Raw genomic sequence first — 8,114 nt, 5'->3', positions numbered from 1 at the left:
TTGGTATTGAATTTGGTGAGTATCGATGAAAGGGTTTATTTTTTATAAAATTTTGAATTTTTTGAAAAATGTCTTTACACGCTGTAACTTTCAGAAAATTTGAAATATCCGATTAAATTTTTTTACATGAATAGAGTATTATTAAAGGATGTTTGATATTGAATTTAGTGAGGATCGGTGAAAGAAATTATTTTAATTTTTATTTCGCTCACAAAACTTCCTCTATGAGAAAGCAAAAATTGAAAAATCCGCATGCTTAAAGCAGCTTAAGCATTGTAAGATAAAATGATGAGGAAGCAATGTGCAAGTTTTTAATTGGCACAACTCTACTTGTTTTGTAATATTTTCAGTATGTTGCTGTAACATTGCTAAAGTTACATTGTAAAATAATGTCTTTGCAATATTTCTGCAACATTACACTGCAATATGCAATATTGCAATGTTGCAGCAATGTTGTTGCAAGCTTCAGTGCTGTATGGGTATATATGTATATATTTTTTTAAACATTATATAAAAGAAAATTTGTCTTACATATCACATATTTGTATTATATATATCACATATTACATACTCTGTCTTTTTAATATAAAATAAAAACTTAATGACATATTACAATCACATATTACATACTCTGTGTCTTTCTAATGTAAAATAAAAACTTAATGACATATTACAATCACATATTACATACTCTGTGTCTTTCTAATATAAAATAAAAACTTAATGAATATTTAATAACATTCTTTGGTTATCGTTCTTAATAATTAACATTTTTTGGTTAATGTTTTTTGAATATAGTATTATTTTATTTTTCTTCTTTTGCCACCCTTTCTTTTGCACGTCTCAACCACGCTTTAATAGCTTCCTCAACCTCTTTTCGATTTGTCGCTGCTTTACATAGTTGAGCACTTTCTAAATAAATAGAAAATATATATAGACAAATTTTATATTTCCCACTACATAGTGATCATGTAAAGCGCTAAAAATACAAATAAACTAAATCCACTTTCAGACAAATTTAAACTAAGTTATTAGAAAACTGTTCTGTAAAAAATATTAGACATACGCACGTTACTTTATCAACACAAATGAATAAAATGACACTAAATTGATTTTAGTGCATATACTCAATTATTATATTATTTTTATCATATGTATATTTTTTCCAATACTGCAATAAACTTTTTAACATGTCATTTCTCAAGACTGACATTGTGATTCGATCAACTCGTGTCTTTAGCACTTTATATATCCAAATTTCAGGCATTGGACTAACAGCGACTTACCTAGCAACACATTTGCTAAATGTAGCTTTCCAAATATTTGCTTCTTTTTTGCACCGTACCAGCTGTATTGTTCGGCAAATTTATTTGTGAGGAGAAGTGACAAACATCGTTTTATAAAATCATATGGAGTAGTTCCTCCTATTTTGGAAAGTTCTATTACTTAAAAAGTATGTAAGCAATATTTAATTAATAATAATGAATAATTAGAGTTGACAATGGAAACTTGAATCAAAGCAAAAATATAGGGAACATACAGTGGATTAAAATCGATTTCGTTCTTGGAGATGTTGTTCCACTTGTTCCAATTCTTCTATACTTCGTAAAGGAAAATGGAATGTACTTAAAAATGTAGGCTCATTATTGCCATCTGTTATATTTGTTGGTTGCGCAGATAAAAGAATATAAAACGTGCTTATTATTCGAAAAGGATAACTTCTTTATTATATATACCAAGAACAGAAGAACGGGGAGATCTTACTAGAAACGATAAAAGATTGACTTGACTTCCGGTCCGCTTCTAGCGGTCCCAAGCGGCTTACTCGTACACCTATTACTAACTTATCATAAAAATTAACTTTTATCAACACTTCCTCTTAATTTTATATAAGTTTTTTTAATAAACTAAAACAACAAAACATTACACATAAAATTAAAAAATAAAAGGAACTGAACAAAAAAAACACTTATTTTACAAGATCATTTCTTAATTGTTCAAACTTAACACGTTCGAGAGGCTTTGTAAACAGATCGACTAATTGTAGGTTTGTCGGACAATACTCGATGTTAATACCTCCTTTCACTGCATCGTGTATAAAATGGTATCTAACGTCTATACGTTTTGATCTCTTATTTGTTACACCATTCTTTATCAAGCTAATTGCACTTTGATTGTCTATATAAATAGTAGATTTTAAATGCTTTTGAGTTATTTCTTCAAGTGAAGTTTTTAAATAAAGTACTTCTTTACAGCATTCTGACGCTGCAATATATTCAGCCTCAGTACTCGATAGAGCTACTACATTCTGCTTACGCGAACACCAACTTATAGGTCCTCCATTGTAAAATATTACGAATCCGGTGTGACTTCTTCTCGTATCCTCATCTCCAGCAAAATTAGAATCACAAAAGGCAGTCAATTCTTCATTTTCTTGCGATTTAAAATGAATACCTTTGCTTTTTGTTCCATTTATGTATCTGAATATCCGTTTCACTGCTATTAGATTCTTGTTATTAGGATTTTCCGTATGTCTGCTTTGTATGTTGATTGCGTAGTTTAAATCCGGCCTAGTTTTACAACTCAAATAAAGTAAACTTCCAATTGCTTCTTTAAAAGGATATGAATTATTAAGACATTCTTCTGTTGTATTATTTTCTTTTACAGCTGGTGTCGCCACTAGTTTGGATTCTTCCATTTTGAATCTTTTCAAAATTTTGTTAGTGTAGTCACTTTGTGTTAATTTTAGTCCTTCGTTTGTTTTATTGATTTCTGTTCCTACAAAAATTTTTGGATTACTTGTTACGGTCATTTCAAATTCTTTTCCTAGTTTTCTTAGTAAACCATTTATTTCAGCCTCGTCATCTCCAATTATCAATCCGTCGTCCACATATATGGCTAAGAGCAAATTACTATTTCTTTTCTTAAAAATACAGTGCTCTGTCTGTAGCTTTTCAAGTCCTTGTTCTTTCAGGAAATTTGAGAATCTTTCATTCCATTTTAGCGGTGCTTGTTTTAAACCGTATAATGCTTTATTTAATTTACACAACTTGTTTTTATAGTTAAAATCTTCTGGTGGTAACATATAGATAGTGTCCTCCAAATCACCATACAGAAAGGCAGCTTTAATGTCCAAAGTAACAAGTAAATAATTCGGTCTAGCTGCTATGGCAAAAATACATCTAAGTGCATTTGCACTAACTACCGGACTGAAGGTATCTTGATAATCGATTCCATATTGTTGTTTGCACCCTCTGATCACTAGTCTTGCTCTGTAACGACCATCATCTTTTATCTTGAATACATATCTGCTGGTTAGCGGTTTTTGTTGTTTTGCCGTTTTTAAATCCACCACATCCCAGGTTTTATTTTTAATCAGGGATTCTTTTTCTTCTTCTATTGCACCTACCCATCTATCCTTATCTGAACCTGTAACAGCCTGTTTGTATGTTAGAAATACATAATCATTATATTTATCAGGTATTTTCCGCGTTCTTTGTGATCTTCTTAGTTCGTCAGTTTTATCTTCTTCTGTGCTTCTTTCTAGGTTATCCGATTCCGTTTCTGTCTCTTCATGTGCTGTACTATTTATTTCCTCTAGTTCTTTAACTTGTCCTTCTTGTTGTTCTTTAGAATTTTCTTCTCCTTCTTTTATATTATCTTCTGGCTCTATTGCTGTAATTTTATTTTTTGTCCTTTTGGTGTTCTTCATATATTCCTTAAATTTGACGTCTCTTGCGATGATAACTTTTCTTTTCTGCTCATCCCAGAGTCTATATCCATTTGTTGAGTAACCAATTAGTCTGTGTAATTTACTCCTTTCATCCAATTTTTTTAAGGGGCCTAAAACTTTCATATAGGCTTCGCATCCGAATATCTTGATCCTACTCAGATCTGGTCTTTTATTTTCCCACATTTCTACTGGTGTTACCTTTAAATTTTTTGTGGGGGATCTATTACATAAATATGCTGCTGTGTACACTGCTTCTCCCCACATATTTTTATTCAAATCAGTATCAAATATCAAAGCCCTTGCTTTATCCATAATAGGGATTATCTATTTATACGTTCTGCCTTACCGTTGAGTTGAAGCGTGTATGGTGTTGTATAATCAATTTGGATCCCTTTTGTTTTACTACACTCTTGTACCTTCCGATTTACATATTCTCTCCCGTTGTCACATCTTAGTTTTAGTATCTTAGAATTATGCTGTGTCTCCACTCCTTGAACATATTCCATAATCACATCTGGAACCTCATATTTATGTTTTATCAGATAAATTGTTAAAAAATTGGTATAATCATCCAAAAACGTTAGAAAATAGTTTTTGCCATCCCATGTACAAGGTTCTATCGGGCCACATCAGTATGAATAATTTCTAGTGGTTAATTCGCCTTAGTTCTAGTGTCGCCAAAACTTAACCTAGTTTGTTTTGATTTCATACAGATTTCACATACCTCATCCATTGAATCTATATCCGCTTTATTTATGTTCATTCCATCAGATATTTGTAGTAAATTCTTCATGCCTTCTTTGTTGAGATGCCCTAATTTTTTGTGCCATAATATTGCACTGTTTGTTTCGTTTTCTGTCAGATATGAATTATTTTTGTTTTCTCGTTTTAATTTTATAGCATAAAGACCGTTCTCCAATTTTTCACCTGATAACACTGTTTGATTGTTGAAATTAACTTGAACTTCATTTTTAGAGAAGAGTACCTGTCCATTATTTTTAGTGATTGCATTTACGGATAAAAGGTTTGCACTCAAATCTGGAACTAGCATGACTTCTTTAAGTAGACATTTATCAAAGTTTATACTACCGATTCCTTCAGCTTCCATCGATTCATTCCTCTTGGCCACTGCAATTTCTGATTCAATTTTTTTAAAGTTTTCCATATATTTATTACTATTTGCCATATGTCCTGTGGTACCAAAGTCTACTATCCAAATATCTGCGTTGCTAAAAATTTTGGTTAAAAATGCTACCTTTTGACTGGCTCCTTTGTTTTCTTTATTTCGAAAATAACAATCTTTTTTTAGATGATTTATCTTTTTACATATATTGTATCGTTTACTATCATTACCTTTTCTGGGGCAATTTGCAGCGAAATGTCCTGTTTTACCGCAGCTGAAACATTATATGTCCTTTGTATTTTTCTTAGACTTACAATTTTTAGCCAGATGACCATCTCCATCGCATCTCCAACATTTCATATCAGTCTTGAAGGCCACTGGTGATTCCTTGACTGCCTCTTAGTTCTTCGGCCAACAGTCTTGCCATCAGATTTTCTATCTTCTTATCTTCTAATGGAGTTGATTTCCACGCCGTAGCAAAATGTTTATATTTTTCCGGAAATGTTACTAATATTTTTGATATTAACATGTCCTCATTCACGTCTGCCTCCAACGATTTCAGTCTGTGACTCAGATTTTCTAAACTGCTTATATGTGTTGCCATGTCAGTGTCTTTATCAAACGTATACGAGAAAAATTCCTGTAATAAGTTGCACTTTTGACGTTCCTTATCTCTCTCATAGATAGCTTGCAGTTTAATCCACATCTCATAAGCCGTTCCGCAGTTTATTATATGCATGAGAGGTTTTTTATCAATTGTCATAATGATCATCTTTTGAGCACTTGCATCTTTTTTCTTCCAATCCGCAGTTCTCTGCTCTTCTGGTATTAGGTTCTCGATATGCTTAGTAAGATCATTAGACTGAAGCAGGATATTCAATTGAAATTTCCATACCTGGTAGGTATCCACACTGCATAACCTCTCTGTGTTATTAAAATCTTCACTCAGACGACTAGCCATTTTTACAGCTACTTTTCGCAGCCAAAATTTTACTTTACGCACGTTTCTTACTTGGTTTTTTTTTAATGTGTGACCTGAGCCGAAAGTAATCATGTATGCATATTAAATTTTCATAAAATATATTTATAATAATATTTTAAAAAATCCTACAAATATCCTGAACCATCATGGACATATTCAGGATGATCCTGAGGACGTTTTGTGCTGTCTGGGAACCTGTTGGTTGCGCAGATAAAAGAATATAAAACGTGCTTATTATTCAAAAAGGATAACTTCTTTATTATATATACCAAGAACAGAAGAACGGGGAGATCTTACTAGAAACGATAAAAGATTGACTTGACTTCCGGTCCGCTTCTAGCGGTCCCAAGCGGCTTACTCGTACACCTATTACTAACTTATCATAAAAATTAACTTTTATCAACAATATTTACATTTCCTTTTTGCAAAACTGTAGTTTTTAATTCTTCGCAGCATTCTTTCGTTACTTCTCTGAGCAAAAATAATTCTTTAAATAATCTCCGGGATTTTTCATCTAGAAAAAGGGGATCAAAAAAAGATATAATAAACTAAAACTGCTTACAAAATATAAAAGCAATTCATTAGAATTGTTACGTCCAGACTCGATAGATTGATAGCAGGATTCGTCCTCCAAATCAGGGAGTTTGTTGCAGAAATCCTGCAATGCCTTCTCGAACTCGTCTAATTCGAAAGGAGGAGAAGGAGGGGGTGAATCATCATCAAGGATGATTGTTGACAACGAGGAGAACGATTGGGGGGAAAGCGGCAGTTCGGGAGAAAGTGGTTTCGAAGGATATATTGGAGAGTAACTAGGGGAGTAACTCGGGGAGTAGTGATAGAGGGAAAAAGGAAGGGTTGTGTGTTCAGTGGCTGTGTCTATGTGTATTTTTACTGAGTAATCACTACTACTACTACTGGCTATGGTTAATTTTAAGTCTACAGAAGTTTGCGTCTTATGATTTGCGGAACGGACCTTTGCAGTGGCGGGTTGGAATTCGTAATTTTTTTCCGATCTGGTTCTCACTATGGAACCAGTGACAACGTTATTTATTGCGGGAATAAAAATGCAATTAAACTGAGTTATTAGAGACTTACTTTTGTTGCTGACTCTTGATTAGTAGGTTGAGTAGATTGCCAAAACTTGTTGTCCTTCGCTAGGATGTAACGCTGTGCGGATGCCGGGTTGGGCTGGAGACGACGCCAAGACGAGGACACTGATATTGAACTGGTCACTCTTTTTCTAATTGCAAGTTTTGGTCTTTATGCGCGCACACGAGACTGATTGCCCGATACTGATTGATGTTGAAAGAATGAATCAATAATGAATTCTCGAGTCTTACGAGTTCTTTCTTTTATAATTCCCATTTTGAGGGCGTCTTCTAATTTTTAGAGTGGGATCTCCCAAAAACTTTAACGAATTGAAATTATGCAAAAGTAGGGATTCTTCAAGATTTTAACGAATTAGAATCGTGCCAGTGTCCTCATTCGGCAGGGGGTGTCTCCTATTTTCATATTTTTACCCGTGCTGATCGTCGGTTGGTGAGTTCGTTATTATTTCAAAAGTTCCTTAAACATTAGCCTTTCCGGGGGACCCTCGCGCACATGATCTGATTAGAAAAGGGTCTTACTTCCTTATAATTATTTTTGTCAACGTTGATGCAGCTGTGTTTATTACTTGTCCGTTAGAAAATTATTATCAGTATTAATGCAGCTGAGTTTATTAAACATTTCGTTAAAAGTTCTTGTTATCTCGTTGTTCTTCCGCCGGAAATTCTACTGCAAGGGGTAGCTGTTATTTTTTATTTATCTCGAGACCGGCATGGTTTCCATCACCGATTTCTTTGCGTCTTTCTCACGGATACTCGTGGATGTAGTTACTGACAAATGACAGTGTTTAAAAGAAACGTATGGCACAAGATGCTTTGTTTATTGAACGGTTCGTTCTTATCACCAACTGACGATCGTTACCGCAACGTCGCGGAAGAAAGGAATCGCGGAGTCGCCAGGACGTAACAGAATGTATTAAAGCCACTTAATTAAAACTATAAACATGCATTGATTGCAAACATGCATTGTAACACCTACCACTATTTTTATGTATAGGGCAGCATGTGCAAATTTGTGCAATATCAGTCATTTCTTTACTTGCAATTGTGTTAGAACATATATTATATCTACGCATGTTCATATCTGTCCATAAAATGATTTGTTAGCGTATTAAATAATTGAAAGAATTATATAAGAAATTGGTTTCCACACACACACACATATATATA

General features: G+C 33.4%; 1 pseudogene; it reads right to left on the bottom strand.

Annotated features, from left to right (window-relative positions):
- The window catches only part of LOC115237452, a 12,051-nt pseudogene extending 10,143 nt beyond the window's left edge, over window positions 1–1,908 (bottom strand).
- Window positions 1,909–8,114: the final 6,206 nt, after the last annotated feature.

The sequence above is a fragment of the Formica exsecta genome, unplaced genomic scaffold (genome assembly GCF_003651465.1).
Source record: "Formica exsecta isolate Colony F162 unplaced genomic scaffold, ASM365146v1 scaffold1146, whole genome shotgun sequence".
NCBI classification, from domain to species: domain Eukaryota; kingdom Metazoa; phylum Arthropoda; class Insecta; order Hymenoptera; family Formicidae; genus Formica; species Formica exsecta.
This window is presented reverse-complemented; position numbering and strand designations above follow the sequence as displayed.